A 10296-nucleotide genomic window follows, 5' to 3' on the forward strand; every position below is an offset into this window, starting at 1 on the left:
GTTATTTTATTCAGCTTGCAAGCTACCTAGTCCACAGTGATACAGATAACATGTTGCTGTCTGCAGCCCCGGGAACTAAGTGTAGGTCCCAGACAAAGAGATCAGTACTCATACATTCAAATGGCATCAAGTTTCACATACTCGACACCCATAGGTCATCCTATGTCCCTCCTGACTTGTTTGATCTATTCTGATTGGCTCACTTCCAATCCCTTTCTCCGGCCCCTATCAATGCAGCATCACTCTCATAGACACACCTCTTCCTGCTCTTTCCATGCGGTCTAAAATCCTTTGTCTCTACCTGCCAGAATCAAAGTGGCTTATTTCTACATTACATTAACTAATATCTCTAAAGTAACTATTTTATATCACATTCGTCATCTCCATATTTGTCGTTCCCTAACCAGTCCAACCTAACCATTGTGTCCAGACATTGTGTGCGGCGGCACAGTGGCACAGTGGTAAGCAGTGCTGCCTCACAGTGCCAGGGACCCGGGTTCGATTCCGACCTTGGTGACTGTCTGTGTTTGTACATTCACCCAGTGTGTGCATGGGTTTCCTCCGGGTGCTCTGTTTTCCTCCCACAGTCAGGAAAGATGTTGGTTTTGCTCAGCACCTGGGATCAGGATTAAGCTGCGTTATGTGGTATGTATGCAACTCCCCTTAGAGCTGGGGTCTTTGCGTATTTCCTTTGTTACGGTGGGTATGAAGAATCCGACTTTGGTTCCTACATAGGTGCTGATGGGTTTGGTATCCGAGGAGAGGAGACTGATGGGTCATTGATGTCTTTGATCTTGGAGTTGAGGGAGATTAGACATTGGTGCGTGATGCACGATCAATTGCACAAAGATTTAAGTTGTGTACAACTGTGGCTTTATTACAGTCAGATGCGTGGCCTCCTGCTGCAGCTGGCGAAATGGCAGGGCACTGGAGATCATGCATATTTATACAGTTCTCCGTGGGCGAAGCCGGCTGGCAGGAGCTACCGGCGAACCTGTAGTGCAGGTCCTACCTTACATCTCCTATTACAGTGGTTCACCACATTCACCCCCTGTTAAAAATGAGTCCGGCGGGGGTGACGTGAAACTATATACAATTAGTGCAATTATGTACAGTGGCAGGGAAAGAGAAGTCCATGTTGACAGTCCGGAGTCCGTCAAAGGTTCAGCCGGTCCGGTGCTTTGGTGCTTCGTTGGGAGCGGCGTAACGGTGGCGGCGAAGTCGGTGCTGGCGGTGGTGGAGGTGGCACCGATGGCGGTGGTGGTGGTGCTGATGCTGGCCAGTCATCGGGGAACTCCGGGAGCGTGCAGGAGTCCTCTTCGTTCTCTTGTGCGGAAAAGGAGAGGGGGGGTGGTCTGGTGGGGTCAATATTGGCGGCGCGGTGGGAGGTGGGGCGCATTGGTGGGGGTGTGTGTTCGGGTGGAACCTGACTCTGCCAGGTCCCTGGGTGAGGCAGTATCTTGGCGGCCGTCGGGGAACTCAACATAGGCATATTGAGGGTTGGCGTGGAGCAGGTGAACCCTGTCCACCAAGGAGTCCGCCTTGTGGAGTCGGACGTGCCTACGGAGAAGACCCGGTCCTTGAGAAGCGAGCCAAGTCGGGGGCGACACCCCGGATGTGGATTTCCGGGGGAAGGTAAAAACACGTTCATGGGGTGTGTTATTAGTGGCGGGGCACAATAGTGACCGGATGGAGTGCAGAGCGTCAGGGAGAACCTCCTGCCAGTGAGAGGCTGGGAGGTTCCTGGACCGCAGGGCCAGCTGGACGGCCCTCCAAACCATCCCATTCTCCCGTTCTACTTGCCCGTTTCCCCGGGGGTTGTAGCTGGTCGTCCTGCTGGAGGCAATACCCCTGCTGAGCAGGAACTAACGCAGCTCTTCATTCATGAATGAGGATCCCCTGTCACTGTGGATGTAGGTGTATTGCAAAGGCAGGGCCCCGGCTCAGCAGGTCGTCGGCGGGGTCCAGGAGGGGTAGGAAGGAGTAGAAGGGTGGGCAGTGTGGCGGGAGAGGTACGATTGTATGTTACGGGATGCGACCGTCATGGAGAGCGCCAAGGTTTTCGTCCCCGCCAGTTCGAGCGTGGCCCCTTCCAGCAATCGTTCTCGGATGCGGTCCGACGCAAACCCCATCACAAAGGCATCGCACATGAGAAGATTTGCGTGTTCGGCGGCAGTGACGGCCTGACAGTCACAGTCCCGGATGAGTGGAATTAGGGCCCACCAGAAGTCTTTGATGGACTCACCAGGTAGTTGCGAGCGGGTACTTACATGCCTGGCGAAAAGCGTGTTTGTCTTCTGCGCGTAGTGTTCTTTGAGGAGTTCCATTGCTTTTGTGTAATTCGTGGCATCTTGGATCAACGGGAACACGCCAGTCTGGAGTACAGGACGTTTATCTTCTGAGCCTCTGTTGGCGTGGGGTCCGCCACGTTGATGTAAGCCTCGAAACATGCTAGCCAGTGAGTAAAGTCTTTCCTGGCGTTGGGCGAGTGAGGATCCAGCTGCAGGCGAACGGGCTTAATTCTGATATCCATGTGGTGGTATGTGTTAGGGGTAATACGGTACACCACGTGTCGACAAGCTATTGGTGGAGGGATGCCAGGTCCTGATAGGATCTGCCACCTACTGGACTCCACCCAGAAATGCCGGTATAAGAACCCAGTTTTTCCCTCCATTTCCCTCAGCAGTTGCATTCTGTAACCACACTGCTGGGGATAAAGTTCTGCTTAATAAAGCCTTCAATTGACATTACCTCAACCTGCCTCGCGTCATATTGACGGTGCTACAATCCATTCTGTGGAAAATCTGACTGTAATAAATTGATGCACGATCAATTGCACAAAGACTAAAGTTGGGTACAACTGTGGCTGTATTACAGTCAGATGTGTGGCCTCCTGCTGCAGCTGGCGGAATGGCAGGGCACTGGAGGTCATGCATATTTATACAGTTCTCCATGGGCGGAGCCAGCTGGCAGGGGCTACCGGTGAACCTGTAGTGCAGGTCCTACCTTACATCTCCTATTACAGTGGATCACCACAGTGCGCACCCGAACATGACATGGAAAATTTACCCTGATTTCTCGTGGTGACTGTGGGCTTGTGCACATTTTACAATGTTTTTCATGGCCTTATCCTGTTTCTCCCTTGGTCTCTGGTGGAGCTGTGTAGATACATAATTAGATCTATTGATTGTCCTGCACCTATTGATTGTATTGATGTTGTTCTCCTGTTTCTCTGTATTCATACATGTTGAACTGCTCCTGTTTCTCTGTACTCATGTATGTTGAACCGCTCCGGTTTCTCTGTATCCATGTATGTTGAACTGCTCCTGTTTCTCTGTACTCATGTATGTTGAACCGCTCCTGTTTCTCTGTCCTCATGTATGTTGAACCGCTCCTGTTTCTCTGTATCCATGTATGTTGAACTGCTCCTGTTTCTCTGTACTCATGTATGTTGAACCGCTCCTGTTTCTCTGTATCCATGTATGTTGAACCGCTCCTGTTTCTCTGTACTCATGTATGTTGAACCGCTCCTGTTTCTCTGTATCCATGTATGTTGAACCGCTCCTGTTTCTCTGTATTCATGTATGTTGAACCGCTCCTGTTTCTCTGTATCCATGTATGTTGAACCGCTCCTGTTTCTCTGTATCCATGTATGTTGAACCGCTCCTGTTTCTCTGTATTCATGTATGCTGAACCCCACTTTCGGTGGCGACTATGCTGTGAACAGTCGCACATTTAGCAGCTCCCGCTCTTGGTGTTTTTTTGATGGCTTTTAAGCTGGATTTACGTGGAAATTTTTTCTAACGTAAGTGGATAAAAGTGAGAGGAGCAGAAAGTGACCCCTATCCTATGGAATTACGATCAAAAAGTAATCACAAAAGGAGGAATCAAAAGTTGGTTGGAAGTGAGGATCTGAGCTTGATAGCTGCAATGGCAGAGAATCGAGGTCCGGCCCCGTCGGCTCAATGGTTGATGGATCAGTTGGTTACATACCTGGATGAGAAGTTCGCCCGCACCGTAAGGCGCGTGCGGAGGACCCGACCAAAGTGGTAGCCTCGATTAAGGAGGCTGTCGACTGGATGGAGGTGGCAGTGACGGCCCAGGGACAGTCGATCCAAAAGCTACAGAAGCAGGCGATGGAACAATAGGAGCACTCCACTGGGAAGGCACTGCAAATTGGCATTCTACAGGATCGGCAAAAGCGGCTGCTGGAAAAGGTGGAAGACCTGGAGAATCGTTCCCGCAGGCAGAATGTTCGGATCATCGGTGTTATGGGCCAGGGTTTAGAGAACCCCAAAGTGTATCATGGAGTTCACCTGATCCACAACTTTTAATAGATTGTGGTATGGGGAGCACACAGCCCACTCTAGAGGTGTGGTACAGCAGAAATGGAAAAGTATTTTCTAAAACAAAACAATGTTTATTCTATGAACTCCAGTTAATCTTTTTATAACATACAGTGAACATCTTAGCAACCATTAATTCAAATACAACCCCCAAAGAATACAACACTAAGTAATCCTTTAAACTTTCCTTTTAACATCCATAAGATTTAAAACACCTTTTACCAGAAGCACATCAGGTTAAAGTCACTACTGTTATTAGTTTTAAATCACCAGGATCGATTTACAGTCTTCAGGTTACAGAGAGAGATTCATACACCTTCTGGATGTGACTGCAGCTATCCAGCTCTGAAAACGAAACTAAAACACACCCTGCAGCAAACAGCCTAAAACGAAAGTAAAAAGCTAACAGACAGCCCAGCTCCACCCACTCTCTAACATCACTGCAGTAATAGACACCCATTTCTTAAAGGTACACTCACTACAGATATTTATATACATACCCATTTATAAACACCCATTTCTTAAAGGTACTCTCACATGACACCTCCCCCCAAGAAAAGAAAAACCCATCAACTTCAAGATGGTTTCATTTTTCACCTTTTCACTATCCTTTAAGAAATGCACACAGTAAATATACATTTTCGTTTCAAAAAACAATACACGCAAACTGATATAATAATATAGTCCATTTTTGTTCTTCTTCCTCCAACTGAAATCCTTCTCGACTGACAGTCTCTTTGAACAAGAAGGTCCTTGCATGATCCATCCATTTCTCTTTAAAGTCAGATACTAGTTCAATCTGATCATCGAGTCCTTTGTAATTCTCCAACACATGAGCATTGGTTATCACAGCTTTCAGGCCATCAAATGCCTGTTGAAAGTCCGCTGTCCACTGAAATTTTTGATGTTTCTTCAGCAAGTCCATCAGTGGAGCAATCACGCTACAAAACGTTTGCACAGATGTTCGATCGAATCCACTTATGCCAAGAAATCGCATTATTTCCCTTTGTCTTGAGGGTATTGGAAACTCCTTAATAACTGTTGGTTTCACATCCCGTGTGACCATTCGACCCTGTCCAATTGTATGGCCAAGGGAAATGACTTGGGTCATTTTCCAAATTCACTGTTGGCTAGGTTCATCACCAAACCCGCCTCCTGAAGTCGATCGAATAACTCCATCAGGTGTTTCAAATGTTCTGTCCATGTCTGGCTGAAAATTACCAGACCGTCGATGTATACCGCACAATTGGGTAATCCTGAAACGACTTTGTTAGTTAACCGTTGAAATGTGGTTGGGGCGTTTTTCATGCCAAATGGCATAACTTTGAATTGGTATATACCATCTGGAGTCACAAAAGCTGAAATCTCCTTCGCCCTTTCAGATAAAGGTAACCTTTAAGTAAATCCAGTTTGGAAATAAAAGCGGATTGTCCCACTTTCTCAATGCAATCCACCAAACGTGGGGTAGGATAAGAGTCCGTTCTTGTAACTGCATTAACCTTTCTATAGTCCACACACAACCGTTGGATACTGTCTGGTTTAGGTACCATCACTATGGGTGAGCTCCATTGGCTGCAACCCACTTCAATTGGGCCATTTTTGAGCATACTCTCAATCTCTTTGTTAACCTGTACCAATTTTAAAGGGTTAAGTCTATATGGATGTTGTTTGATTGGAACAGCATTTCCCACATCTACATCATGTATAGTCATTTTAGTACTTCCCAATTTATCTCTACAAACTTGCCCACGTGATATCAATAACTCTTTCAGGTCAGTCCATTTTTCTTCTGGAAGGTAACTCAACAATTTATCCCAATTTCTAAGAACATTTTCCAATTTAATTTGAGATATGTCAAATTCACAATCATCTGGATTTGGTTCGTCACTTTGAGTTAGAATCATTAAAACCTCCTCCTTTTCCTCTCCTTCCCTTTCAAAGTACCTTTTAAGCATATTCACATGACACATTTGGTGAGTCTTCCTTCTATCTGGTGTTTTTACCACATAATTCACCTCACTTAATTTCCTTTCAATCTGATAAAGTCCACAAAACCTTGCTTTTAAAGGTTCACCTACCACTGGTAACAACACTAAAACTTTATCTCCAATGGCAAAAATCCGAACTTTGGATTTCTTATCCGCTACCCGTTTCATCACATTTTGCGCAACTTTTAAATGTTGTCTAGCCAATTCACCTGCTCTATTTAATCGTTCCCTAAAATTTGACATGTAATCCAATAATGTAATTTCTGATTTCTCACTCACCAATTTTTCCTTAATCAATTTAAGTGGTCCTCTTACCTCATGATCAAAAATTAGTTCAAAAGGACTGAATTTGGTTGACTCATGAGGTGCATCCCTAATTGCAAACAGTACAAATTTAATTCCTTTAACCCAATCTTCTGGATAATCTTGACAATAAGCCCTCAACATTGTCTTTAATGTCTGATGCCACCTTTCTAATGCTCCCTGCGATTCTGGATGGTACGCAGTTGATTTAAATTGTTTTATTACTAAGCTAGTCATTACTTCTTTGAATAACCTTGAGGTAAAATTTGATCCTTGATCCGATTGTATTTCTGTGGGTAGTCCATATCTAGTAAAGAATTTAAGTACCTCCTCCACAATCTTTTTAGCTGTAATATTACATACTAGAATGGCCTCTGGAAACCTAGTAGACACATCCATTATAGTCAAAAGATATTGATTCCCACTTTTCGTTTTAGGAAGCGGTCCTATGCAATCAATTAGGATCCTTGTAAAAGATTCCTCAAATGCTGGAATGGGTATTAAGGGCGCTGGTTTTATCACTGCTTGAGGTTTCCCTATCACTTGAGATGTGTGACATGATTGACAAAATTTAACTACATCTTTATGTAGTCCAGGCCAATAAAAATGTTTTTGTATTTTATCTTGAGTTTTCCTTATTCCCAAATGACCTCCCACTGGTACCTCATGTGCAACTGCAACACCTCCTTTCTATACCCTACCGACAATACTACTTGATGAACTTCTGCCCACTTTTCATCCCCCTGCATATGTAAAGGTCTCCATTTCCTCATCAAGACATCACTTTTACGGTAATAACACTCTGGTATACACTCAGATTCCTCTTCCGTGTATGCTTTCTGATACATCCGTTTTATTTCTACATCTTTCTGTTTGTACTCCGCCAATTTTCCTGAACTAAAAATATCCGCCTCATCCTCCACCTGCTCTTGCTCTTTTTCAACCATCTGATCAAAAATCGTTTCTGATAATTGCACTTCAACTTCATCTTCTTCTTTGATTTCCTCTCTTGTTTTAACTGGTGACTTTGCGACCTTGTTGCTACACAATCCAGAAAAATCTCAGGATATTCGTCCTTCAACACTTCAGTTGTCTGATTTTACACTGGCTTACCAACCACAGTAGGCATCACTCCCACCTGTGATCCAGCTATATCATTATCCAAGATAAACTGTATTCCTGGACAAGGTAGTTTCTCTATTACTCCTATTACTACTTCACCACGCTTCACTGGACTTTCCAACCTTACCTTATATAATGGAACACTACTCCTCTCACCCTGAATTCCACATATTATCACCTTTTCTGGCAATATTCTTCCCAAACTACATAACTCCTCATCTCTTACCATTAAAGATTGACTAGCTCCCGTATCTCTTATAATTGTGACTTATTTACCTACTCCTCCTGATACACATGAGTAAACTTTACCCACACAAGTAAATTCTTTAAAGAGATCTGGCACCTTCTTATCAATCACCTCTTGATCAGGCTGTACAATCTTTTGCACCTCCTTCGCTTCACTTGGGCTTTCCTTTACCACTTTGACAAACTTTATCCTGTTTTACCACATCAACCTTCCCAGTGTTTTTCTTCAACCACCAACACTGTGACTTTATATGGCCTAGTTTATTCCAGTGAAAACATTTGAAATTTTTCATTTCTTTTCCACCCTCCTGTATTTCTTTTTTAATCTGAGGTACACTCTCCTTATTATCTCCCATCAGGGGCGAAATTCTCCGTAATCGGCGCGATGTCTGCCGACCAGCGCCAAAAACGGCGCAAATCAGTCCGGCATTGCGTCACCCCAAAGGTGCGGAATCCTCCGCATCATGACCGGCCGAGCCCTAACCTTGAAGGGCTAGGCCCACGCCGGACTGATTTCCTCCCTGCCAGCTGGCGGGAAAGGCCTTTGGTGCCCCGCCAGCTGGCGCGGAAATGACATTGCCGGGCGGCGCATGCGCGGGAGCGTCAGCGGCCGCTCACAGCATCCCCGCGCATGCGCAGTGGAGGGAGTTTCTTCCGCCTCCCCCATGGTGGAGACCGTGGTGAAGGTGGAAGGAAAAGAGTGCCCCCACGGCACAGGCCCACCCGCGGATCGGTGGGCCCCGATCGCGGGCCAGGCCACCGTGGGGGCAACCCCCAGGACCCCGGAGCCCGCCCGCGCCACCTTGTCCCGCCGGTAAGAGAGGTGGTTTAATCCACGCCGGCGGGACAGGCATTCTAGCAGTGGGACTTCGGCCCATCCGGGCCGGAGAATAGCCGAGGGGGGCCCGCCAACCGGCGCGGCGTGATTCCCGCCCCCGCCGAATCTCCGGTGCCGGAGAATTCGCCAACCGGCGGGGGCAGGATTCACGCCAGCCCCCGGCGATTCTCCGACCCGGCGGGGGGTCGGAGAATCTTGCCCCAGATCACCTTTACCTTTACCACTTGAGTATTTCTCATGTCCCCAGTTTCTATCCCTCACAGGCTGAAACTGATGTCAGAAACCAAGCTTTGATTTATGAACTAACTCATAATCATCTGCCATTTCTGCTGCTAATCTCGCAGTTTTAACCCTCTGCTCTTCCACATGAGTTCTCACTACATCAGGAATTACATTTTTAAACTCCTCCAAAAGTATAATTTCTCTGAGAGCTTCATACGTTTGGTCTATTTTCAAGGCCCTTATCCACCTATCAAAATTACTCTGTTTGATCCTTTCAAACTCCATGTGTGTTTGACCAAATTCTTTCCTTAAATTTCTAAACCTTTGTCTGTAGGCTTCAGGCACTAGTTCATATGCACCTAAGATGGATTTTTTCACCTCCCCATACGTCCCAGATACTTCCTCCGGTAGTGATGCAAACACTTCACTAGCCCTACCTATCAGCTTTGTTTGAATCAGTAATACCCACATGTCCTGTGACCATTTCATTTGTTTAGCTCTCTTCTCAAATGAAATGAAAAAGGCTTCCACTTCCTTCTCGTCAAACCTTGGCAATGCTTGGACATATTTAACTAGATCCCCACCAAGCCTTCGACTATGACGCTCTTTCTCACTATCCTCATCACTATCATCCAACTGTACGTTACCCTTTATGTCTGCCAATTTTAACTGACTGTCATGTTTCATGCCCATTTTCTGATGTTCAAACTCTCTCTCTTTATCTTTTTCCCTGATCTGTATCTCCCTTTCTCTTTCTTTTTGTTCTGCTAGGGCTATTCTTTCTGTTTTCCTTTCTTCTCTCGCTATTTCCTCTCTCTCGCTTTCTCTTTCTTTTTCCTCTCTCTCTCTTTTGTATTCAAGCTGCTTTAATGCGTTCTCATGTTCCATTTGTTTAATTTGTAACTGAAGTTTTGCCATTTCCAATGAACCAAACTGCATCTCAGGCAACTTTAAATGCTTAGCCACTGCCATAATTACCTCATCTTTTCGCATTTTGTCAGGTAATGTTAACTGCAATGTTTTTGCCAAATCTAATAGTCTGCTTTTAGTCTCTGCCCGTAAGGTACTGTGTGTGACCGTCTCCACCCCCCAAAACTTCAGAGCCTCTGAAAGAGCCATTGTCCACAACACACTCCCTACTTAAACTAAAATACCACATCGGATAAGCAACCACAATATGCTCACCCCTCACTGTCTTTAAGTTCACTTAGCCAATCGATAGACTGTTATC

The sequence above is a fragment of the Scyliorhinus torazame genome, chromosome 2 (genome assembly GCF_047496885.1).
Source record: "Scyliorhinus torazame isolate Kashiwa2021f chromosome 2, sScyTor2.1, whole genome shotgun sequence".
Taxonomy (NCBI): Eukaryota; Metazoa; Chordata; class Chondrichthyes; order Carcharhiniformes; family Scyliorhinidae; genus Scyliorhinus; species Scyliorhinus torazame.